The sequence below is a fragment of the Anser brachyrhynchus genome (assembly GCF_964034855.1).
Source record: "Anser brachyrhynchus genome assembly, chromosome: 3".
Classification (NCBI taxonomy): domain Eukaryota; kingdom Metazoa; phylum Chordata; class Aves; order Anseriformes; family Anatidae; genus Anser; species Anser brachyrhynchus.
The window spans coordinates 107187566-107215097 of record NC_137696.1 but is presented as its reverse complement, the minus strand read 5'-3'; the positions used below and the strand labels follow the sequence as shown (position 1 = coordinate 107215097).

Sequence of the window (27532 nt, the reverse complement as noted above, 5' to 3'; positions counted from 1 at the left end):
GAAGACCCTGCTGCTGGCCCTGCCAAGCTAGAAGGAGGGTCTTCCCATATGTCTTCTCTTACCCTGGTGTTTGAAGGACTGAATGAGTATAAGGATCCTGCAGTAGGCATTGCAGACCAGTCTGAAGCTTCTTGTGTTCAGGAGCTTTAATTAGCTTCAGTGGTTGGGAATATGCAGGGCAAAAGGTTAAGGCAGCAAATCAGGCTAATTACAGGCTGGAGGTCCCAGGAGTTCAGATCAAGTGATCTTCCCTGGTCCTAATCTCTGAGATGGAAGCAGTTAATACTATGCTCTCTGTGAGTGCCGCAGGGCTGCTGGCTTTCCAGCCACTCACGATGAATTCACCCAGGCTTTTCTGCCCGCGGGGCAGATTACTGCCACAGACCCAGGTGAGCTGAGTCACAAATTACAATTCCCCCTCAGTGCCTTTAGGCTGTGAGAGTTGTAGATCTGAGGCTTCCTCCAGAGCACCACAGATCTGCAATCTATAAAATCAGGGGCTCTACAGGCTCCTATACTGTACCCCATCTTCTCTCTAAGCAATTTCCTTTGTAATAGCTTCTTCCCATGTGAAAGATCTCCTGTACCTTTCCCCCCTCTCTGGCTGTTGTTTGTAGCAGGCTGTATCATCAGCATACTGCTATTTCTAGTATTATGTAAATTAGTGCCCAAAATATTGGAATTAATGTGTCATGGGTGAAGTTGCACTAAAGCAAGCAGCTGCAGCACCAAAACATCCAACTGTCATAAACCATCCCCCAAATCTATAAAACAATTAGGTTTAAACAGTGTCTAGAGGGAAGATTCAATGTGAGAGGCATGACTTGTAGTTTTCCGGGAATTTGATCAGTTTGTTTCCAGAATTTTTCTCAGAGATTCGTAAACTCCTATGTGGGAGAGGTTATTTTGTTTAGAGGTACACCTGTGGGTAAAATGTAAGTCATAACTGTATGTGTTTTGTTTTATCATTTTATAGGTCGTGTGTGGACATAATTTCCACTGGGGCATTTCAGTGATTAGTTTTTTATCCAGAAAATGACTCCTCTCACCAAGCTTCCACAGATACACTAGTTATGTTTTCTCAGGTTGGAGTAAGTCACAGCAATTCAGTTTTTCTTGACCCAAATCCTATGAAGGACTTTTAAAAATGAAGGTCAACATTTGTTTAAGTACTAAACTGGCAGCAGCACTGGAGTCTCCTACTTGGGCAATGTGCAGCAAAGTTGGCTTTTACCAGCTCCTTTCCCCATCTGCAAAGAGCATGATAATGCTTGAAGCATTTTTAAATGGCTTTGAGAAATGTAAAAGTCATTTAAATAAGCAAATCATTATCAGCAGAGTGCCTAGCCAGTGGATCACAGTGCAAGACAAAAGACAAAAAACAGATTTGATCATTTCATGGCCATATGTACATAGCTAAGATATACAATATTTACATTTTTTTCCCCAAATTATGATGCCATAGGTACTGTCACTGTTAACTGCTTCTGAAAATCTCACCTACGTATTTCAGTAGGAAAGCTTGTAAAGACGAAGTATCAGACCAAGGAATAAGAACAAGGAATTAGAACAAATAACTTTGTCTGCAGTAGTTTTAGGCAATGCAATAATAAAAATAGAATAATAGATTGTAAAACCAGAGTAAAGCAACAAACAGTGAAGGCAGAGGGCAGAAAGGACCACTTGATATAAAACCAAAACATATTCTTTGGCCATAGCACTTATAGTGATAGCAGAGTTGGACTATGTGTTATCAAGGCAAACCTGGCCAGTGAGCAAGAGTGTCACCTGAGACTGAAGGGGAAAACTGTGACTTAGAAGGGGTGGGGGGTGGGGGGAAGCAAATACAAGGGAAGAAAATGTTAAAAGTGTGAGAAAGTGTTTCTGCCAGAGAGTTAACTGAGGAGACATCTTTTAAGGTTTTTGCCCTTTCTGTGGTAGTACTTTTATGGTTTGAAATTTGAGATTGTCACTACATGATATGTTGTCTTTGGCAGCAAAGTCGGCTAGAAAGTTCCCAAGATCCACAACCAATTTACTGCCACCTCAGAAGTGTTAGTAAATGCTCATGGATCTGCTGCCCACAGGGTCATTCAGATGGTCTGGAGTCAAAATAACCATCTACCCAGTCCAAAAAAAAAAAAAACAAAAAACAAAGGTTTTCTGACCTGAACCAATTTGGAAGATGAGATAATGTTGTAGGCTACAAGACACGAACCTTGCCACTGAAACTCAGTGTAGTATCTAGCAACAGCATGAGATTTGTGTGATCTTCCACTCATTCAGTTGTGTCTCCAGTCTTTGGGATGACATACCACGCATCCTGATGTTAAGGGAATTATTCCCACAGTGTTGGAAGAACGCTTGTTTGTATACAGGCAAATATATTGACTATAAGCAATTTATACTTGATGGGTAGGGAATTGCCTGCAATAAAAAAGGTTTCTTCAAGATTCACCTCATGTCAGGGTGATGTTAGTTTCATGGAATCAGAATGATTTGCTGTTTCTTTTCTATATGCATGCAGCAAGAAAATATCTAACAGATGTTTGCTTTTTCACTAACTTTATTATTTATTTCTTTATTTTTACAATACAAAGTGCATGTTCCACCCGGTACAGAATGATATTTAAATGCTGTGAGATAAAGGAGATTTTAGTTTCCAAAATGTTCTGGACTATTATTATAGTTAATCTAATATTCCAGTATTTTGAATAAACCTAATACAGCTGTCACCCCATACAATTTGTGTTTGTTTAAGCCATGCTTGCTCAAAGTATCATAAAATAAAATACAAATTCTTGTTAATTAAGAGTTGCACATTAACATTGGCAGTTATGTTTCATAATGTAGTAGATGTAGATAGTGTTTTCTGAACCTATAAGAAGGCAGTGATTGACATTAAGCAACCTAAAACTAAGTATGGGCTCTACAGCACCTTGTATCCAGTCAGGCAGAAAGACACAAGGATTTTCAGGACTGTGCAACATCTGAGATAAAGTAAAAAATAAAGCCACAGCAAGAATTTCTAAAAATGCATTTGAGCTATTTACCTGCAATATTTTAATGGTCTTATGGATTTATTTTTTTTTTATAATTTTGTTTAAATATTTTAGTGCAATTTGTTTTAGTTTGTTTTTCATGCTCCTAATCCTTTGAAGATCAGGTGCTGAGCAATGGGGATAATTGGAGATTAGTGGCAGACTGCTAGTGTTAATGCACAGAGTTATAATGAGACATCTGCAATATTTTTCCAGGATGTAACAACCAGTTGACCCTGAAGACTGTGGATAACACAGAGCAGAACTGTGCATTTGGTGGCCATCAGCAGCTATATGGGGGTGGCATGTTACCTAGCTCATATAAAGTTACAATATTTTTCCAATCCTCCGCATATTTGTTTCACCAAATTATTCAGACAGCTGTTTGCCCAAGCAGCCTGTTGCTGTGCATTGTGTGACACACTCCAAACGGCAATTATTTATGTGATTTAAACTGAAGTACAGGTATTTTTGTTACTGAGAAAAGCTACAATTTAGTGCAGTGAAACAGAAAAGCAGTATGCTTTCTACCCAGCTTGGGAAAGTGAAGGAATGGTGATTATGGGGTTTTCCTGCCCTTTTCCCAACATGCCGTTGTTTTTCACAGGAAAGTGACCCACCACGTTGGAATAGAGGACATTTGTATCATCACGTGCCTCAACAGTATGAGCTGGTCTGGGGAAGCAGTCAGCTCTGCCCTTCAAACTGCGATTGCATCCATGTGTGCTGCACAGGTTTTTTGTTCACTGGGTGATCTTGAACTGGCCTTGCTAAAAGCTTCCCTGACATTTCCAAAGGAGATAAATCTACCTAAAACCCTGGGAAGCAGAAGTGCTCCTCTGTTTGAAGGTGAGCACTTGACCTGAAGATCTCTGAGGTCTCTTGAAACAGATGGTGCTGAGTTTCCCGAGACGGAGTGGCACTTCTTGAAACATTGCAGTGCTGTGAATCCTGGCATCCTATGGTGCCCAGCCCCAGCACACAGATACACTAGGTCCATATTTTGGTGTACAGGGATGGAGGTTTGCTTCGCAGGGTGATAACAGGCTCACCAAGCCAGGCTCTATCAAAGAGCAGCAGAAGCAGAAACGTGTGTGGAGCCCCACTTGTCCACAGCTCAGGGAAATGAGTCACAGCTAGACCCCTCTTCTAGAGGCAAGAGCCCATTACTTCTCTTTGACAGAATTTGGCTGGGCATACTCTTGCATTTAGGAAACAGAGAAACCTGTAAGAATAAATGCTAAAGGGTGATGATGGCAAATATTAAAATTTGTTAGAAATTTAGACAGATTAAATGTTACTGTATGCTAACTTGTTCACTTGGAATATGTTATAGGAAAGATATTGATTAATTTTCTTTTTTTTTTTCTTTTTCTTTTTTTTTAAAGGAATTTTAAAAATGGAAGAGTCTTATTTAAAAGAAAAAAAACATTTTGAACCCTTGATTAAGCAGTTACAATCCTCTGGAATATCAAAAATGTATTTAAAATGTATAAATACTGGTACACGTTGACTGCATAATTTTCCTCTAGACCTTAATTTCTCGAAAATATTATAGGTTGAATCTTCATCTTTTCTCTGAGTAGGAATTATTTTTTTCAGGGATGGAAAGTGTCTTTTTCCTGAATCTCTCATCACAAAGCATGTGTTCCTGTTGGTTGCCATTTCCTAGGCAGTGAATGACCAGCAGTGAACTGCCAGTTGCCATGTCAGAGCCCCTTGCCACTGCAGCCGCCAGCTTCTGAGCCCTGATAACCTTCATGTGATGCTCTGCGGAGGAGGATCGCACCGGTGATGTGATGATGCAGGTACAGCTTTTCTGAGCATCCTTTATGGAGGACAGTAATTCTCTTTCATGGCTGCTTTTGTGGTGTCAACATTGTTTTTAGTTGGCATGGGAACAAAACCAGAACCTTTTAAGTGATTTTCTGAAATTATTGGTTTGTGATGAAAAATCATGGGTTTTCAAACTGGGCTGCACGCTTTCTCTGTCTCCCCCATGAGAAGTGACCAATAGCCTTGTGTCTTGAATACCTCCCTGATTAAAACTTCACCTAAACGGATGTGTTTTCCACAAAATGCTTTGGCTCTGACAGGGCAGCATATTTTGATGAGATTTCATTTCATGGAAATGATCTGACCAGCTCCAGATGTATACTTTAGATATGCATAGGTAGTTTCGATTGCCTAGAAAGAACCACCTAGTAGGCAGAGAGGATTTGCCAAAAGCAATTATATTTTATCTCAGTTCAGTTTCAAACCAGTCGTGAGGATCCAAGATCACGCTTTGGTAAAACAAACAGTTGTGGTCCAAACAGTGGCAAGAAGCTAAACTGTAAAAGACAAATACATCTATAAGTTGTTTGTGTTGCAGTGAAAATTAATATTATGCTGCTAGAGAATTCTGTCCACATCTGTAACAAATAAAAAAAGAGAGAGAATTATAGGATATTATATTCTGAGGAGCAATGTGACCAGTGAGGCAGAACTTGATCCACAATTGCCAAGTTACAACCTGATAATACGCTATCAATTCTGCACGATAGTGATCCAGGACAGTGCTTCATAACCTGAGCAATTACTTCAAACGATTCAGCAGAGCTCTAAGATCTACTGTATCGAAAGCAGCAGAAAGATCCATCAGAAGGAGTACTGTAATTTAACTTGAATCAGCAGCTGGTGATAAATCATTTGTGACCTTAAGTAAAGCAATCCCAGGACTGTGGTACTCCCTGAAGCCAGACTGAAACCTCTCATATAATCCATTCCCAGACAAAATTGCTGGTAGTAAAAGGGCAGCCACTTGCTGCAGTGTTTCCTTTCCTCACATCCCAAAAAAGAGAGCTAGGCCAGTTATCACCAGGTAGAACAGAAACCCGTAATGTAAGATAGGGAAAGCTCTCACCATTTCTCCTAACAAAGAATATCTGCAAATTTCAGCAGATCAAGAGACTTGCAGAAAGCAAAGAGTCATTAACCATGTTAGCTATAAATGAAGCAAAGCACTGAAAGACTGTCCATGAGCAGCCATATGGGCCAAGAGTCAAAACTAGGAGTAATGGAGCATGATTGCTTTCCCAACTGTGTGATCTCAGCAAGAAGCAAATACAAATGTATAACACTTGCAGATACAGGCTATGGTAGCATAATTACCAGCCGTAGCGCTGAACAGTCGCAGCTGATTAGAAATTCACTCTGTACTTGCTGAATTCCTCACAGGAGGCAGCTGAAAGATTGTGCACAAGGAGTGATTTGTCGTTCAAAATGTGATCAATAGCACAAAATAAGGCTTCAGGTCTGTTTTTCCTCATTAATAACAGGACAAGAAAAAGTAGACCTGGCTGGATCAAAAGCAATGTGCTAAGACTCTACATCAGCTTGGTGCTTCAGGAGACTAACTTCTGGACTAAACAGTCTTTGAAATGATTTCACATCACGAGCTGTTGTCCCCACCTTAGTCAAGTCCTGTGATTACCAAGGTAGACAAAGACAAGCACAGAAAACTGAGGAGAAATCAGGAGCTTCACAGACTGATGTGATTTTTAAATGGAAGGAAACAAGAAGAGAAAAAAAACAACACAATTTGTACAAGATGGTGAGACGGATAAATTTTATGAGAGTAATAAAATAAAATTTGGTTCTCATTTATTATAATTGTCTAAGAAGATCTAGGAGAGGCAAACATGAGGGATGCAAGACAGATTATAAACTTTTCATTCCTATCACATGAGTTGTCACATTACAGACAACACGGGACTAACTTGATTCTGCCTCTAATGCAGGTCATCTTCTACAAGTCTCATTATACTACATTTCTTTAGGTTGGGTGGCCTGAATAGTTTCAGTAGCTCACTGTCACACTTAAACTAGTGTTGAAGCAAAAGCCCACTTATGCTAAATATAGTGGAAAAGCAGCAAAGAAACAGAAAATAAAAGAAAATACCACCACTCCCAAAGAATCACTGATTTTATACTGACTGCATCTAGACTATAACTTTTAATGATCTGGGTCCAGGACTCCATTAGTGTTTAATAAATAATGATGATGATACCCTACCTGCACAATGCACGCAAAGCTTCCATTGATGTTGATGTGAGTTCTCGGTGCAGACTGATGGCAGGATACTCCTGTGACAGAGATGAATTTTCCATTAGAACAAAATGAGGAAGACCTGTCTCAGTCAGCAGAATTCACAGCAACAATAAGCATTCCTCAGGGGCTCAGTGAAAGATGTCCATCCTGGGAGGTTGAAAGCAAATTGGGTGGGAAGCAGTGAGGCATACTTGGACAGCTGCAAAACCAATTTGGGCTGATGTGAAATTTCCCCAACATTACCCCCCCCCCCCCCAAAAACAAAATAAAACAAACACATACACAAAAAAAAAGACCACCATGCAATTATAGTGATATTTTATTTGTGTCATCCGGAAACCATGACTTTCTTTTTCATCACACCATAGGGGAAATTGTTATTCCTTTTTATATGAATGCAAAAGATGAATTTAATACTGGAGGAGGCGAGAAAATGTGGATGTGTTGTACTATGTCTTGATAACCAGCTTTTATTCAGAGTAGATAAAGGAAAAATGAAACACCATTATAGTAAACAATGGAAAACCATTACCCATACAGAAATTTGGACAATGACCCAAAGCATTCAGTTGAATGTTTTTCTTCAAGGATTTTGTTAAAAATACAGAGACGAGTTGGTGTGAAGCCAGCTTTGCATGTGACAGAGAAACGGCTAAGCACAACAGGGGCACAGAGAGAAACCACTTAGTCTGTTTCATAAAAAAAATAAAATAGGAAAGGAAAGATTTTGGCAAGGGATTGACTGAAAAGACCTGAATCTGGAAGCCAAGAAAAAGTCTCCTGGCTATTTAGCATTGGTTTTCTTGTGGAAAAGGGATGTAGTCTCTCTAAATAATGAACGATACCTGATTTTGTTGTCAGTTTCTTCTCGTGGAAGATTGCATATTTTGCTTGGCCATTTGGGTCAAGAGACACAACACTTTCTACAGTTTTCCAAGGTGATCACTGAAGGAAAAAGGTAAAAGGGAAAAGATAAGAAAACACAAGCAATTATATTACATTTTTGATAGATGTTTAATAAAAATTGATATTTGCTAAATGAACAAGTATATTTTCAGAACCAAAAATCTAAGTATCAGAACACATCTCGGAAAAGCAGGTTGAAAGGATGAATTTGGTTAGGGGAATAACTTTGCTCTTGTCTTTATGTTATATTAATGATCTCAACAAAAAATGTCTTAGAAAAAGTGATTAAAAGGGTGAAGAAAACCAGCATCTAAGTGAAAAATCAAAAGCAAAAATAGTTTTAAGTAAGAGGGATAGCAAATTTCACCTATCAATGGAGTAAATAAAATACACCAGAAAATATCTTTTTTTTTTTTTTTTTCTACATTAAATTTTTATATACAGGTAATGCATGATATAGGATAAGGATTATTAGGTGTTCCCATTATTTTGTAATAACTATTTTTGGATTTGCAGAGCTGAGGTATACACTCTAAGTGTGCATTTTTAAAATGCAAGACTGACAATTCATGTCTAGTGAATGTAGTAGTAGTGCAAATTAGGCACACAGAATGCAGAGTGACTTTTCAGAATTTTGGCTTGACTATCTGTTAGTGCCACTAGAAAAATGTACTTTTTATTCTGTAACATTGACAGCTTTTATTGCTCTAAATAGTGATCCCAACAGTTTCTTTTATTTTCATTATGGCTTTTATATGGCCTAGTGCAAAGAATGTAAATATTGTTTGAGCTACTTATGGTGCAAATGGAAATGTGAAAATATTTATTGCTGAAACATAAGTACAATCTGTATTGCTTAATTATGATAATCCAGGGAAATTATTCTTCCATGATGCCATATAAAGTAGCAAGACAACAAATAGCTAGCTGTTCTTTTCTGTTGCTTGCTTGAAATAGGTTCAGGTAAGACGTTTGTAAACTTGTATTTCATGTTGAAAGTCTTTTTTAAGCTATAAGTTGAAAAAGTGTAGTCCTGTATTTACAATCACTACTGCTTGCAAAGTGCTGGGAGAAGTTACAGATTTCAGTGAAATATCATTTAAACTAATCTCTGAGCCTATAGGGATTTTTATTTATTTATTTATAGTTATTTAACCCTTTTTGACTTCAGGGTCTTGAAGCTGTTTTATAGAGTTTAAGAAAGTTTTAAACAGAACTTAAGTTATTTCTAGTCCTGGCAGTGAAGTTATCTTCTTAATATAAATAATTGCTGCAACTAAGTTTATGGAGCATGTAACCCTTCGGGCTGTGGAACTCATTACGTTTTCTGTAAATACGTATAGATTAGTCTTGCCTAATGTGAAATTTTGAAATATATGCATTTAATGTCAATTCTTACTTTGGAATAACCAACTGGAGAAAATAAATTATAATGGCTTATAGAATTTGCAAAGCATTTTGTCAGGCTTACATGGCAGAAAGGACTGTCAGCACCAAGGTTTTAAAGCGTTTTCTGTGACACCACCACCACCACCACCACCACCAAAAACACAACAAAAAACAGCACCATTTATTAATAGCAAAAAATATGCGGTGTGGCTTTCCATGGTGCTCTGCTCAGTTTTTTCCTTGTTGGATAACTAACAGGAGAGGCAAGCACTAAACTTTCTGGAGGCTGGAACATTCCTAAGGACTTTTTCTCATTGCTGCTCATAGGTGTCCAAATGACTCCTCAGCCCCTGCCAGTCCCAGTTTTGGGGACTCAGACTGGAGTTTCTGTCCTCCACCTGATCATGCACTTTCATGATACATGGAGGAACCCAATATCTTCAGTACCTCTAACACTGAAAATGATTCACAAGTTACTGAGGGGAAGAGGAACACCACAGGCAGACAACATAAGCTTTATTTCCGTAGGAGACCAGTTGAAATCAAGTACTTCTTCAATCCCAGACAAAAAGTGGTGATGGTTTCTAAGGCTGAATATGAGCTGCCTAAGGAAAACTGACACCTCCTCTTTCCAGTTTAAATGCTGTGCTGGTGCTGTCTCACAGTCATTTCAAGCTGAGATGAAACCATGCTGCTCCTTTTTCCCCCCTGCTGCTTTCCCTGCATTGGGTCTGCATATGTTTCTTTTGGTGGCTGCTCTCGCTGAGAACTGCACATGCCAATCATCAGACTGCAGAGTGAGAATGAACTGATGATGGCTTCCTGCTCTGCAAACTATTTTGCTTTGTTTTAAAAATTTGTGAGTTTGCTATTATTTTGAAGACAGCTGTTTTGTGGGACTATATTTTTAACTTCATCAAGAATAAAGATCTTCAGTTTGACACTGAAGGAAGGAAGGCAGCTGAGTGAGTTACCTTATTTGTGGTTTCAGAAAGGGCTACAGGCCTAAATTTATCTCCTCTGAACACAGTGGAAGTGTCCAAAAGACTACTGTATTGAAAGGCCACTGACTTCAATGGAAGCTGGATTGTGTGCTAAATGATTATAGACTCTTCGGGCAAAATTCTGATTTCTGTTGCATAGCTATAAATTTAAGAACATCCCCATTTCTTTCAGTAATTTCTCTGGTGGTAGAAGTGAAAGGCTGGAAAAAGATAAGGGAGTCTCTGGTACCCTGTATTTCACTGAACACTGAAACAACTGGCTGGTCTGGTGATGCCTCTCCCCAGGTCCTCACTCTTCCTTCCCCTGAGAGTAAGCAAGTAGCATCAGAGTGAATTTTGGTGTATTCTACCCATAATACAGCCTAAATACAGCCCTTCTACTGTTTCCTGGATAATTCATTTTGTCTTCTGGTAGGTATTTATCCATGAGGCAATGTTGTCTGAGGAAGATCACAGGATTTGCTTGGTTTTGCTGTGTGGATGTGTGACTTGGATACAGTCTGTGCTTAAAATTCCAGTACTGTATCATCATTGTGATTTTACATCAGGACAACCAGTGTGCCTTCATTACATGAGATGAAACCAATGCTGGTTCAGTGAAGACAAGTCCAGAGTTGTGTGACCTTTCCAGCATTGTTTGTCTAGAAAGTTCATGTCATCCCAAGATGTTTGCTACCTGATTTTGTGTCTGCAGCTGCTGAGCAGAAGAGAAAGATGATTCAGCTTTGCTTATTTTATGCTAAATAAAAGGGTTAGGCTTAGGAAAAAGGCTTTTCTACCACCTTCCACTGTTTTAGTTCTTCAGCCTTTGATTTTGTTCCACTGACTGTCTTTTCTTACCTGCTCTTTTATCCTGTCATTTCTTCTTGCTCTCCTTCTTTCTGAATTCTCTCTCAGTTCTTTCAGTGACAATTCCCTGGTGTAAAAGGAGGCAGCCACGGGGTTGCCCTGTAAGGGTTTGTTTGCAGTCCCAGTTTCAGATGTGTGCCAGATGCTCTAAGGAGAAGGCAACGAGGACATCGGTGGGGGTGTTGCAGCTGCAGAGTTGCAGGTGGTATTCCCATCTCTGCAGTATCAGGCTGGAGCACGTCCTGATTTCCCTGGGCTTCACCCTTCTCCCGAGAGATCTGCATGGGGAGGCCTCTCCTGAAACTGTGAGATAATTGTCATTTCTCCGAAAGGAAACAAACTGTCATTATCTTCTGTTTGGACCACCTATGTGTGGACTGCAATGAAACATTTTAAGAGCCAGGGCACAAAACTATAAATACATTTGCAATTTCTTTTTCTTCATTTGCATTTAAGAAACATATTTATTACATAAACTCCTGCTAGTTTCTAGTAGCAACTCTACAGCTAGATTTGCAGTAGCAGCTCCCCTGTTACATTACTGCAATTATAATAAATTATTGAAGTGTAATCCTAAGTATATACCTAGCTTACTCTTTCAATTTTAATTCCAATTTAAATATTTTATATAGTTTTCCTATAGATTCTTTGTTGATGGCTAGTAATTGCACCATCACAGCAAATACAGTTTTGTTTTGAAAGGTGCTTTTGGAAATTGTACCTGGGTTTTTAATTATTCAAGTCAAAGAAACTAGTTAGGATTGTCTGCCTTCAATATGTCAACAGGATAAAAGAGAAACAGTGTTTGTATCAAGGAGGTTATGCTAAGCCCAGTCATAAATCTGATAATGTAAAGAGGGAAAAGGTAGATGCATGTCTGAGACACATTATGAAAATCTGGTCTTAAATGTGGAGGTGAACTCGTGTGGTTAGGCCTATTTTATTGACTGGCTGAACTCTAAATTGGAATAGCGACACAAAAATAATTGGTGTTACCTGTGTTTCCAGACTTACCTGCCAACTTGCCCAGTTTTCTGATGAGATCATATTTCTGCTTTGCTTTGATATGCTTTGTCTTTTGCTATACTTTTATGATAACATTAGTAACTGTTATCATTTACTAATTATTTGGTGAAGAATGGTGATGGTGATGTGCCAGAAGATTATGTAAATAAAAAAATATTTTTGTGTTGATCTGGTGTTTTTTATTTTTAATTATTATTATTATTATTTTACTTTTTATTTTTCATTTGTTCTGTTTTTAGAACCTGTACCTACTGAGTGATACATTTCATTAGTGGTTATCCAGCACAGGGGGTCAATTTCCATCATTGGCTTGAAATGGGAAGCAGCAGGTCTCCGCTTGCCTCGTCTCCCCCAACTTCTTTTGTTCTACTAGAACTCCAGGTAACTATAAAATAGAAAAATAATCTATTTTTGAGAGTTCCTTTGTACTGAACTATATAACTATACATTACATGAAAACAATAGTTAAAACTTATAATGCAAAATCAAATTTCTTTGAAGACATGAAATCTGAAAGTTGTCATGGATTTTTTAGACAATCTAATGGAGAAAAAAGAATAATTTTGTTTAAATTTTGATATCTATCACAAGTCATACTCATCTCAATAATATGAGTTTTCTTTTAAATTAGGTAATGTTTGTTGTATACATTAAAGTTGGGCAAATAGCAAGCATAATTATAATATCTGTCTTCATAGAAAACTAGTTTCAACAGTTAGGTGCATATTTAAATATGAATGGCCATGATACATCATTATCTGACAACTAAATTGTTGTTTTAATATGTGGTTACTATTTCATAAAGACAACTATTTTTGGTTTAACTCCTTGTTGGTCTCATGACTCTTCATTTTACAAAGCTTTCTTTACAAAATGATAAAGAAGTGATAGGACAGCAGGGGAAACAGCTTTTCAATTTGGTGAAACTTCAAAACATTTCTTATTCTACAAGATAAAACAAATACTTTTTAAAGATCTGAGAGAGGATACAGGATTACAGTGCTACAGCAGGGAATCTGGACTGCAAGAGAACCAGACTCCTAACCTGGGTCTCTTTAAGGGACTTGGATTTCCATGGCTGTTATAACCACTAGGCTATTCTCTTTTCTGTCTTCTCTCTCATTTTGATCAGAAATTCTGTCCTGGAGCAAAAAAACCCTTACTCAATGAAAGTTTCATCTGAACTAGTACACTCCTATGAAAAGTTATAATTTCAATATATTGGCATTTTTTGCAGAGTTGACTAGTGCTACCCATGATTACACATATACCAGTATAAGTACCAAGTGCAGTAAGTAGCTGAGTAATCACATAGTTGTTAGCTAAGACTTTATTTTATTATATTTTGATGTATTACTTCTTAATAAATTTGAACTTATATGTGATGTATTGCTTAATAAAACTCATATCTGAAATTCAACACATTTATGGGAAACAGGCTATGGGTAATCCTCAAGCTAAAGCTACTTAAATGTACTGGATCTGCCTTATTTTGCAAAAGGAAACAGTCACTCTCCCCCCACTTCTGTTGTATCAGAGGTGAGTTAGAGAAGAAAAAAATCAATGACCAACTATGACAACACTGTTATGTTAGTATAAGTTTTGTTTCTTTTCCATTAGCATTCTGTATATATTTTTCTTTTAATGTTCAGTTCCAAAACTGGATAGTACATTTCCTGGGAGGATTTTTCTGCTCATTAATTGTAATGTTGACCTGAACAACTGAAGGTGTCCAGTCATTTGTTTATAGACAAATTTACAGAGGTATTACAATGCTTAACTGTGAATGCTAAATCTCAGCAAGTGTGATACGTAAAACCCAAGATAAAGTGGTTAATATGACACTAAGAAAAGGCTTTGATGGAATCAAAGGGAAGTCTTTTTACCTCATTTGGGTAGGTGCTTTTGTTGAAATTATGATGGCAGAATCAAACTATATCTTTTGTTCATTAGTAGTGTTATTTGCAATAAACCCTTTAATCCTGGAAAATAGCTTTTTGAATTATTGCGATGAGGGATGATATGAAAACTAAGCAGATGCTGCTCTTTCTCTACATGTTATACATATCCCAGTTCAGAGGATGCTCAGGCCAATACTGCAGGAGGCTTTTTGAAAAATAGATGCTCAGAGACTCAATCTGGTTGCAGTCTTATGCCAAAAGGGAATGTAATATACTCCATTTTTGATTTAACCCTTCTCTTTGTTTTTTTTTTTTGTTTTGTTTTGTTTTTCTCTATAAAATGTCAGTCTTACACAAGTCAGTTACATAGGGAACTCTTGTACCAATACAATCTGCTTAAAGACATACTGCATATTACCTTAAAAAGTATGTGCAGTTGGAGTCAACTTTTTGAAATAAAGTGCTTTTCCTCTCATTGCACATTGATTTCAGCATTACTGTGATTCTGGTGCAAGTATTGTATCCGCAAGAGCTGCATCTTTATATAAAAGTGTGGTTTTGTTTGTTTGTTTGTTGTTTTTTAGTTCATTAAAGAGATGCGAAAAAAAAAGAGATCACTGTGAAAAGAATAAATGAATGTTTAAGTAGAAATTCATGGATCCTAAAAGTCCTCCCTAATACAATGACCTTTGTCTAATAATTTCATATTTGGATAGTTTGTTTAATCTTTTAAGTGCATTGTAACAAATAGACCCATACTCTGCAGCCACAAGCATAGTAAGTATGAACAGCAAAAACTCATTTCTCACAACTTTTCCTAAAGTACCATTCTCTTTATTTATGTCAGATAAAATAAAAAATAAAAAAAAAAGCAGTCACCCAGCTCTACTAATTCCCTCACAGAAGCTGTCAAATGAGAGTCCTGGCTGCCAACTCTGCTAAAAGTTTCCTGGTGCCCCAGTTGCAACGGGTGATAGTCCTCCACAGGCTTCCAAGTGAAATGTGATCATTTCTTGCCCATCCTTGTGTTCTCAGCACCATCCAATTAATGGTGGCCCCCGACCAGCAAGGATCTCCAGCAGTGAATATTATTGCTAACCTAACTGAGCACCTGCTGGTAAGGTCTCCCAGTTTCTCTCTGCACTCTAAATGCTCTCATTGTTTATTCATAGAGTCAAAGATTAAAGCCAGAAAGGACCACTGTGATCATCTAACCTCTAATCAGAAACCTTTCCAATTTTGTCAGCCTTCTCATTCACTTGCTGTCATTAGCTGTGGATGCAGAACGCAGTTTACAGAGACCCCATTTATTTTTCAACAGACTTCAGTCTTGTTCAGGTAATCTGGTTTCTTGTTCATCTACCTCTGTAACAGATTTTGCAGGACTGGTCTCTGCCTTCCATCCCAGTTTTGAGCTCTGCCTCAGATACCTGTCTCAACTCTGTCTCAAAGGTCCCAGTGTTTAAGAAGTGTAGAGATCCTGGGATCTGAAAACTTGATCCCAGCAAGTACTGGTAAATGGGACTGCCTTGATCTAGAAAGCAGCTCTGTGGACACGTGCTATGTTATGTCACTTGGCCTTGGTGCCAGAGAATGGTTTGTTACCTGTTTTCTTTAGCGGTAGACACGTAAGTGTTTCTGCCTCCTTAGACTGTGTTGTCCCCAAGGAAGAGGCCTGCTGGTCCTGAATCCCAGGCAGACAGATAGACACTAACTAGAATGGTGAGTCAGACTAAGCTCTGAAAAATGAGAGATCCATTAAACTCTTGTGGTCAGACTTTCCTTCTGAAAGACTTCTGGTCAGATTTCCTTCTCCCCATCCATGTGTGAGTTTTTCTACTTGATGTTTCTGATCTGCTTTCACTTCCTTACTGGCCAAACAGGAAAGCTAAGTGTGTAACTCCAGTTACCTGAATCATCTTTCTGGACAAAGTGTCTTTCTAATTGGAATTATTTAATCTCAGCTTTGCCTCTAGCCTTTGTGTTTCTCTGTCTAACATCTGTAATATGAAGGTAATAGCACTTCTTACCTCAGACCATAAGTGCATTCAAGTCTGTGATGCATACAGGACCTTGAATAAAATGTTTCATGATAAATATCACCATCTGGCAAAAGCTCACTCTGCTATTATTGACAATGATTTATCAGATACTTATTTTCTTTCTCCTTCCATTTCTTCCTTTCCTTAGTTTTATTCTTGTGGTGGTTTTACTCGGGTGGGTGGCTGAGTTCCACCACAACTGCTCTCTCACTCCCTCTCCTCAAAGAGGAATGGGGAGAAAATACGTTGAAAAGGGCTCAAGGGTTGAGATAAGGACAGGGAGATCGCACAGTAATTATCATGATGGGCAAAACAGACTCAGCGTAGGGAGATAGGAAGATTTATTGCCTATTACTAACAAGCTAGAGAAGCGAGAAACAAAGGAAAGAAATCAAAAGCACCTTCCCCCCCATCCACCCTCTTCCACCTCCTCCCCCTGAGCGCCGCAGGGGAACGGGGAAATGGGGGTTGTGGTCAGTCTATAGCGCTTCTTCTCCGCCGCTCCTTCTCGGTCACTCTTGTCCCCTGTGCTGTGGGGTCCCTCCCACGGGATGCAGTCCTTGCTGAACTGATCCGGCGTGGGCTGCCCACAGGCAGCAGCTCTTCAAGAACTGCTCCAGATATGGGTCCATACCACGGGGTCCGTCCCTAAGGAGCAAACTGCTCCAGCCTGGATCCCCCACGGGCAGCAGCTCCTGCCAGGTCACCTGCTCCTGTGTGGTCTCCTCTCCACGGGCTACAGGTCCGGCCCGGAATCTGCTCCGGGCAGGGGTCTTCCACAGGCCGCAGCCTCCGTCGGTGCAGGTCCACCTGCTCCACTGTGGTCTCCTCCACGGGCTGCAGCGTGGAACCCTGCTCCACCGTGGTACTCCATGGGCTGCAGGGGGACAACCTGCTTCACCATGGTCCTCACCACAGGCCGCAGGGGACTTCTGCTCCGGCGTCTGGAGCACCTCTCCCCCTCCTTCTTCACTGACCTTGGCGCCTGCAAGGCTGTTCCTCACTCCTCTCATTCTCCCAGCTGCTGTGTGGCGCAGCGTATTTTATTTTATTTTATTTTATTTTATTTTATTTTATTTTATTTTATTTTATTTTATTTTATTTTATTTTATTTTATTTTATTTTATTTTATTTTATTTTATTTTATTTTATTTTATTTTATTTTTATTATTATTATTATTTTTTTTATTTTATTATTTCCCTGTCTTAAATATGCTCTCACAGAGGCGCAAAACATCACTTATTGGCTCAGCTCTGGTCAGCAGTGGGGCCCTTACCAAACATGGGGCAGCTTCTAGATCCTTCTCACAGAAGCCACCCCTATGGCCCGCTGTTACCAAAACCTTGCCATGTAAACCCACTACAATTCTCAATGTTTTATTCTCAATTGCCAGCACTTCTGTTTTTGTCTTTTGCTTTTACATCAGTTCCAGATGTTTCTCTAGTTTTCTTCTCTCTCTTTTTCATGAATGAGAGCTAACTATTGCTACTACGATAAGACTATAAGATTCCCCAGTCTGCCTTCCATCTAGCAAAATGCTGCCTCTCCTTTGAGACCACTCATAGTATGTGAACCACAGCATGACAACTTTGACGTTGGTAACTGTGATTAAGTTGAGTTGAATGATTTGTCCATGAAATTAGTCTTTTCTTCTTTCTGTTTACAGAATATGCTTAAGGATATTGTTGCTTCTTTGATAATTAGCAGAGATTATTCAGACGAGTCACTCAATATTTTTGTGGTTTTGATGAATTGCACTCATGAAGAATCCCAGTGTTAAGGAAAATATCTTTTTCTGTGTGTACTTACACATGTACATTTCAGTTGTTTTTTTTTTTTCTTTTTTTTTCTTTTTTCAGGTATATCTAAACCAGTAAAATTCAAAAATAGATGGTTCCTGAAAGTGAAAGTGGATAGAACACAGGGTTAGCAAAATTTCTTTTTTTTTAAACAAAGTAAACTGTACTGTTAATCCATGCTTGGGGGAGTTTAAACTTTTTTTCTGTCTTTAGAATTTAAATGTTGTCTTTGGCAGAAGATTTTAAGCCTCAATCAAACGAGCTGGTATTGACTGATTATGATGTGATTGGTGTGTGATATTTACATTTAGAAACTTATGTAGTCCAGAAAGCTCTCTATGGATTTAGGAATGCTGATACACCAAAAGGGTGTTTTGAACGTAAGTATAGTGACATTAACAAAGTTGTATTTGATTCTGAAGTGGCAAAGCAGTCTTCCTTTACCAAAACATACCAATAGTCTAGTTTCACTTCTCTATTTAAGACTAGAGGTCCAGGTGGTACAGCTTCAGGGATGTAACTCTGATTGACACAACAATGCCATAGAAGTCTGGCCTTAGGAAGTGACACTGATTCTCTGAATCTCCTGGCAGAAGTTTGCCTAGTGATTAGCATACATAACTGAGAGTCAGGTTACCTAGGGCCTTTTTTTCTAGCTAGGTCATTGGCTTGCTGGGTGACCTTTTGTGAGACTTCTCATGTTGTTTTGCCTCTTTGCTGTACAATAGAAAAAAAAAAACAAAACTCAGTAAGAATGTGAAACTTAATTCATTAGTATTTGTAATGCATTTGCTGATTTGTAGAATAAAGGCATTCTAGCAATGAATAATTCTTATTCTTGCCTTTATAATAAAAGTGGAGATAAAATACTACACAGGTGACAGTGGAAAGTAGTTTGGGTCTTACCCAACAACATATATGCAATGTGTGCAAGTCTACTGAAAAAATGAGAAACCATAAGAGAATTGAAAGATGAGGATACTACTTTTCTTCCTCTCATGATTTTCTAACTTTTTTAACACTATAATATTTAGGGATTCTATTGAATATCCTACCATATCTTATAAAAAAATAAATAAATGTTTTAAAGCTAATTGAAGCATATTAACAATCTATGAAAGTATCAAATATGAGGATTCCCTGTATCAACTGCTCTCTTAGAATATTCGAGCAGAATTTTTATTTCAGCAACTGTATGATAAGATATGTTTTCTGTTTTCCACTGTGTTCCATTGTATAGATATTTTATTTGTTGCCTTTGTAGTTTCACTGAGACTATATAGCTATGTCTATTATGCTTTCAAATATTTCTAAAAACAAAGTTTGACTGGGAAGCAGGTGAACATTCTAATGATGTCCTATTTGGAAGCTCAAACAGTTTTAAATCCTTTCTCACACTCAAACATTTTTTGCTTTTTGTGTTGAGGCATTTGAGGTTTAACCCAAGTTTGCTACCCTCCTGCCACCGTAGAGTCAGAGGCTGAATCCATCTAGTCTAGGGTTGCTTCTCTCCTTCAGCAAGTCCTAAAGAATGACTTACGTGCAAAAATGTTTTTCCCCACCATCATTTATTCTAGTGAGAATGCCATTTATTTTCTCTCTGCAGACCTCATCTGGTTTGGTATGTAGTGGAGCTTTTCATCATCAAGAGATAGATGGCAAATGAAGTAAGAAAGCTATCTCCCATGGAAAATATTTGCAGAATTAAACTCTTAAATTAAGAGTATCAGGTACCTTTGATTAGTTGTAAAGAGAAAGTAGTAAAGGGGTAAATAAAGAGATTTACTTCATACATCCTGTTTCTGTTTCCTGGAATGATAAATAGAAAAATTAATATATTAGCACTTAAATACTTCTGCAAGTCAGAAAAAAAAGCTCATTTTTATGTACTCATGGATAACCAGTGAGCAATGTACTGTGGCACAACTGTGCAGAACTTCAGAGGGAGAAGGTAGGATCTTGGAAAAATGTTAGAAAATTCTTTTTACATGAGCTGGAAATCCACAAGCTTTATTCAAAATTTGTGTAGTAAAATATGCAGGTACATGTTCATCTATTTGGCAAAACCCTCTGACTGCCAAGTTGCATCAGTATTTAATTTGAAACTGTCATTATAACACTAGTAAAAGAAGTTTGTAAAGCCAAAGAAGAGACTTGAGTAAATAGACTGCCTTTCTGTCTATGCTTTTCTAGTCTGAGTTTCTTGTGGTGCATTTATATTCATGTCTATCACATTGTTAATGAGTTTTCTTCTGTAAATTGACCCTGACTGTTACTCTAAAATATATCTTAAATGAAGTGTGGCTTTGAGACCAGGCAGATTATTAAAATATTAAAGTATATACATTGAATCATATAAAGATCTTTCTTGTTGATATTTCAAGCCTAAATTATTTTTTTGAAAAATGACCTTTAATGAACAGACTTATGGTCCAAGTTGTCCTCATACAAAGCTCCCTCTGGATCTTTTAGTCATTTACATGTCTGCAAAATGGATTTAAAATAACACCACTTAACCTAGTAGCATTTGACAGTCACTTTACTTAAATACGAATGAGTGTTTAAGGTGCAAAACAGATGAAAACTGTGTCCATTGTCTTCTCTGTGAAATACGAACCCTAGATGGTAGCAGAAATTAGTTTATTCTGGGTGTGACCAACAAGCTCAATTCTTAGTAGGAAAAAATTATAAAAGCAAAACAGGCTCTTTATATAATTAGAGGGAAATATGTGTCTGGCTAAGTGGTTGTGTGCTCAGAAACACACACATGTACATTGGAGATTCTTGCAAAAACATTCATATGCCTGATTCTAGTTGGTTAAAATGCCTTTATTAGGATTTTATCTTAAGTTCTTATGTTTTTGACTGCTGATCAACTCTCCAGTGCAAAACCTGTAAATTAATACACAAATCTATATGGACATAAACTCAGTGTCACTTGTATGTATTTCTGTTGATAAAATAAAATTCTTAATTATTTTTGGATACATACCTGCACACATATATACATGCATGCTATTTTTTACCCTCCGAGTTTCAGTAAACTACTCAGCTACTAAGTACCATATAAGTTGCTTGAGATATTGTGACCAGATGGTTCACAGGGCTAGTAATGGATTATAGTGCTTTCTAGCTCCAGATTGCCAGTTCAAATCTGGGTCAGGTTGACACTGTCTGAAAATTATTACTGTTTGGTGGCTTATGTGAAATGAGTTGGAGACCTCAATATAGTTCCTAAAGGCTGGGTTAATATAACACAAATGTCACCAGATGATTGTCGGTTTCAGGGCTCAGGCTGAAGCACACTGAAGTCAGTGGAAAAACTTCCATTGATTTCAGTGGGTATTGAATTAGGTCTTAATTATGGAGAATGAATCCTTTGTGGTCTTGGAAGTGCTTATTTACAGGAGGTGAAGGACGCCCATGAACTGCTCCTGGGAGATGTGTACTGCTGCCAGCTAGGATAAAATAGACAGAGTTGTTTAGCTGTCCTTGTACTTCACTGAGTATGAGAATATCAGGATGGACCAATTCTTGAAAAAAACACAGAAATCTTCCTGAATTTTGGTAAGAATGGGTTTATACTGGCAGAGTGGTTGAGTGTCAAAATCTCTGAGTGTTTGCAATAACATTCTTTGTTTCTGGTCAGCAGGTCAGATTAATGGCTCCTAAGTTTATCACAAATCGTGTGCTCTCACAGAATATTTATCCTTTCATTTTAACAGCAGGCCTACTTTGAACTCCATAGATGATGATGTGGCTTCTGTCTGAGGTGTGTTTTACCACCATCTTGGCTCCATTAGTACAGCAATGAATGATAAGTGATTTGATCGTTGAGGATAAGGGCCATCATAGAGTAGAAATATTAGATATTAAAGACTCTTTAGTTTAACTGACTGGAAATTTAAACTAGACATGTTAAAGTGGGAAATGAGGCACAGTATTATCACCATATTTGATTAACCAGTGGAACAAACCAGTAGCAAAAATGGAGGAATTGCCATTTCTATTTTCACATCAAATTCAGATACACATCTAGAAGATATGTGTTAATCAGATCTTCCACTGGGCTGTGTCCAATGACACTGTTTGCACTGTTATATTAATGTAGTATTATTGCCAAGGGACCCCAAAAAGAGATAAAACTGAACGGCTTGTCTAGCGAACTGCAAGTATTTACCCCTGCTTTCTCCTATCTTTCTAGCTTAGTTCTTAGTCCTGCTAAAGATGCACTTGTGTACAACTGGAGTCACATATTCTCTGTACTCCATGTTAAATTAATTCAAATTTTAAATCTGCTGCAAAACTGTAAGAATGTCTTTAAACAAACAGCTCTTGGCTGCATACCTGAGAACTCAATAAAACTATTATTTAATCCCTTTTGTTTTTATCATAAAAAAACATTTATGGGTTTATATTAAATGATGGTGACTTGAGCATTTTACTTTCTGTGTACATACTCTAAACAAAAGTGCAGATTTGCTGTTGAATTGCAGTATTTTAGAATCCTTCATTTGTTTCTTTGTATACCATTTAGCAGAAAGGAAAATAATTATAGTGATCTTTTTTTTTGTTGTTGTTGTTGTTGTTGATAACCAGTAATCACTGATATTTAAAAATTCTCCTCTCTAGTGGGAAAAATAATAAACCAGATTTTGGCACTTGGGCATGAATAGAGACAGAGAGTAGAAAAGAGACATATATATTTTCAAAGTAGAAAAAGTCACTATGGGATTTTGAATTAGTCTTTTGATCAAGAGCAAGATAGCCTACAAAGAGAGTTTGTAGTTTCACAAGGCAACCCACAAGCTTCAGAAGAAGACCTGGGTGCTCACCAGAAATCTGAAGACCAGCCCAAGAGCTTCACATATGAATGGAAAAAAAAACAGAAGGAAATGAATGAAAGTTTATGATTTTGTCCAGGCCTTCACTCTTGTATACGAAAGTTAGGAGTGTTTAATAGTCAGACTTTATTTATATTTATTATGTCTTATGTGCATAAAGAGCTAAAATCACCAAACAGAAAAGTCACCTCTTCATTGGGATGCTGTCAATCAGGTGAAGTTGTGTGAGAGGCTGTTCCAATTTCAGCTCCAACCATTTGTGTAAAGGATGACGTTTCTATTACCAGAAGACATATCAACCAACAGATCTGCACCTGAGCTGTGACATAAAATTAGATATGGTTTAAAACCTTCTTGCCTTTTTGAATTTATTTGTATTTATTTAGCAATTGATTACTGTTGATGCTGTTTAATGATAAGATTGTCATGTTTTTTATATTAAACATAAATTTAGATTTAATGAAAACATAATTAAGAACACCTGCTGTTTTTGTTACATGTTTATAAACATGGTGTTGCCCCCTTAAAAAGTTTAATATGGCTGAAACTTGTTTAAAAGGAATTTGTAAGGGAAGTTCAGACTTCTACATTAGCCTAGAGAAGAGTGTGGTTCAGATTCCTAAAATATTTCTGTATCATGTATTTAATTTCAGATGCACATGTATTACACTTGTGAGCATTTATCTACAATATTCAATGTGAAAAGGTATTTTCTTTGGGAAGCAATTACCTCCTCATTTAATGATAAAATTTAGAACAGATTTACAGAAAAAAAATAATCAAATATGATATTGTTTTCTCAAATCCCACAAAAAAAACTTTTCCTTTTACATTAATTATCTTTTCTATGTTACTTTCCCCCCACTCTCCTTCAACTGTCTCACTAACTTTTAAGTTCATTTAATTGGCAGGTGTGATGGGGGAGAACACAGAATCTGTATGGAACAATCACAAATCCTGGATACTTCACTCACAGCTATACCTTTTTCCATATAACTGTCTCATTTGTCATTGTATGATCAACAGTTGCCAAAGATTTAATTGCTTATTGAGAGACACCAAAAATTCTTGGTGACTGCACAGATTTGTACTGTTTTTCAGAATTTGCTTGGCACAAAAAGGAACAGAAGAAGAGATTTCATAATGTCATCTTCTCAAAGGTGAACCTGTACTGAACAGGAATTATTTCCATTAGAAAACTGTGTAATGTATTGTATGGACTGAGAAAAGCTCTATAGCTGACTGTTAAGGATAATGTTACGCTGTGATAGATATTTTTGCTATATAATTAGAAATACAGAATATTTCAAGAATTTACATATTTTTGAAAATGTACTCAGTTAATGAGTTTTGTGTCTGTTTATTGATCCACCTTATCTGGCCTTATGTCTTCTTCAATTACCTGTGTGATTGTCCATTTATTTTTTATGATGATGTCCATTGCTTTTTGTGGGATATCTCTGAATATGGAACCATGGGTAAACCTATGTGAAATAGCCATATATGTGGGTAATTTAAAGCAGGAAGATCATGTGAATTAAAGAATAACCTACCTTGACCATACATTTTAGCTGTGTTCAAGTACATCCATTCAGACAGACAAAATCTGATCATGTATTAACTTCCACCAAAGTCAAAATGAAACCTCTTTGAGCATCAAGTAAGCATAAGCACAACCGAAACGACAAGATAATCTGAGCCAGTAGCAGTATGATGCAGGGTCAATACTTGAGCTGGTGGAAGGGGATGGGGAGCAGGATGTGGCCTTCGCTATCCATGAGGAAATGGTTGGCGACCTGCTACGGAGCTTGGATGTGAGCAAGTCGATGGGGCCGGATGGGATGCACCCGAGGGTACTGAAAGAACTGGCGGAGGAGCTGGCCGAGCCGCTTTCCATCATTTATCGGCAGTCCTGGCTATCGGGGGAGGTCCCAGTTGACTGGCGGCTAGCCAATGTGACGCCCATCTATAAGAAGGGCCGGAGGGCAGACCCGGGGAACTATAGGCCTGTCAGTTTGACCTCAGTGCCAGGAAAGCTCATGGAGCAGATTATCTTGAGGGTCATCACGCGGCACTTGCAGGGCAAGCAGGCGATCGGGCCCAGTCAGCATGGGTTTATGAAAGGCAGGTCCTGCTTGACGAACCTGATCTCCTTCTATGACAAAGTGACGCGCTTGGTGGATGAGGGAAAGGCTGTGGATGTGGTTTACCTTGACCTCAGTAAAGCTTTTGACACAGTTCCCCACAACATTCTCCTCAAGAAACTGGCTGCTCGGGGCTTGGACTGGCATACGCTTCGCTGGGTTAGAAACTGGCTGGATAGCCGGGCCCAGAGAGTTGTGGTGAATGGAGTCAAATCTGGTTGGAGGCCGGTCACTACTGGTGTCCCCCAGGGCTCGGTACTGGGGCTGGTCCTCTTTAATATCTTTATCGATGATCTGGATGAGTGCGTCCAGTGCACCCTCAGTAAGTTTGCAGATGACACCAAGCTAAGTGTGTGTGTCGATCTGCTCGAGGGCAGGAAGGCTCTGCAGGAGGATCTGGATAGGCTGGACCGATGGGCTGAGGTCAACTGTATGAAGTTCAACAAGGCCAAGTGCCGGGTCCTGCACCTGGGGCACAACAACCCCAAGCAGCACTACAGGCTGGGAGATGAGTGGCTGGAAAGCTGCCTGGCCGAGAAGGACCTGGGAGTATTGGTTGATAGTCGGCTGAATATGAGCCAGCGGTGTGCCCAGGTGGCCAAGAAGGCCAACAGCATCCTGGCCTGTATAAGAAGCAGTGTGGCCAGCAGGTCTAGGGAAGTGATTGTGCCCCTGTACTCGGCTCTGGTGAGGCCGCACCTTGAGTACTGTGTTCAGTTTTGGGCCCCTCGTTACAGGAAGGACATGGACGTGCTCGAGCGAGTCCAGAGAAGGGCATCCAAGCTGGTGAGGGGTCTGGAGAACAAGTCTTACGAGGAGCGGCTGAGGGAGCTGGGCTTGTTCAGCCTGGAGAAGAGGAGGCTCAGGGGCGACCTTATCGCTCTCTACAGTTACCTTAAAGGAGGCTGTAGAGAGGTGGGGGTTGGTCTGTTCTCCTACGTGCCTGGTGACAGGACGAGGGGGAATGGGCGAAAGTTGCGACAGGGGAGTTTTAGGTTGGATGTTAGGAAGTACTTCTTTACCGAAAGGGTTATTAAGCATTGGAACGGGCTGCCCAGGGAGGTGGTGGAGTCACCATCCCTGGAGGTCTTTAAAAGACGTTTAGATGTAGAGCTTAGCGATATGGTTTAGTGGAGTACTTAGTGTTAGGTCGAAGGTTGGACTCGATGATCTTGAGGTCTCTTCCAACCTAGAAATCTGTGATACTGTGATACTTCTAATGAAGTGAAAACTTGTTCTCCATTCTTGATAGCAGCTAACATCTTTACTCAAAGTGTGTACAAAACAAAAGATTTTTTTTTCAGATTTTTTTTTTCTTTTTCTTCATGAAAATCACAGAATCACAGAATTACAGACTTGTAGGGGTTGGAAGGGACCTCAAGAGATCACCGGGTCCAACCCCCCCGCCAAAGAGGTTCCCTAGAGCAGGTTGCCCAGGTAGGCATCCAGACGGGCCTTGAATATCTCCAGAGAAGGAGACTCCACAACCTCCCTGGGCAGCCTGTTCCAGTGCTCTGTCACCCTCACCGTGAAGAAGTTCTTTTGCATGTTGGTGCGGAACTTCCTGTGATCCATTTTGCGGCCATTGCCCCTTGTCCTGTCCCCACAAACCACTGAAAAGAGGTTGGCCAAATCCCTCTGTCTCCCACACTTAAGATATTAGTAAACATTGATAAGATCCCCCCTCGTTCTTCTCTTCTCAAGGCTGAATAGACCCAGAATTCTTTCCAGGAGATTCCTGTCTTTTTATACCAGGGAGCCCAGAAGCAGACACAGGACAACAGGTGAGGCCTGACCAGGGCAGAGTAGAGGGGGAGGATCACCTCCCTTGACCTGCTGGCCATGTTCCTTTTTATGCATGCCAGGATCCCATTGGCCTTCTTGGCCACCAGGGCACACTGCTGGCTCATGGTCAACCTGTCGTCCACCAGGACCCCCAGGTCCTTCTCCTCAGAGCTCCTCACCAGCAGGTCATCCCCTAGCCTGTACTGATACATGCGGTTGTTCCTTCCCAGGTGCAGGACTCTACACTTGCTCTTGTTAAACCTCATTTGGTTACTTCCTGCCCAGCTCTCCAGCCTGTCCAGGTCTTGCTGAATGGCAGCACAGCCTTCTGGCACGTCAGCCACTCCTCCCAGCTTTGTATCATTGGCATAGTTGCTGAGGGTGGACACTTCCCTCATCAAGGTCGTTGATGAAGATGTTGAACAAGACTGGACCCAGCACTGACCCCTGGGGAACACCTCTAGTCACAGGTCTCCAGCCAGACTCTGCACTGCCGATCACCACCCTAAGACAAAAAGAAAGCCAGTGCCTCATTAATATCTCCATGAAGACTGAACAACTTCTGAGAACTATAGTACACCCAGTCAAAGCTTTCTGCTTCAATGCTAGATACCAGCCTATAGTGGAATTGAATTATATTTCAGGTGCAAGGTCAATATTATATTTCAAGTGCAAAGTCCTGCACCTGGGTCAAGGAAATCCCAAGCA

General features: G+C 39.1%; 1 long non-coding RNA gene across 1 annotated transcript in view; it reads left to right on the top strand.

The window, feature by feature from the left end:
- LOC308193274 overlaps window positions 1–25086 on the top strand; it is a 98671-nt gene extending 73585 nt beyond the window's left edge. Inside the window, exons 8-11 of the long non-coding RNA XR_013949507.1 lie at window positions 3649–3890; window positions 4714–4849; window positions 12548–12689; window positions 19658–25086. This is a non-coding gene — a long non-coding RNA (uncharacterized lncRNA). The remainder of the gene's footprint in view (window positions 1–3648; window positions 3891–4713; window positions 4850–12547; window positions 12690–19657) is intronic.
- Window positions 25087–27532: the final 2446 nt, after the last annotated feature.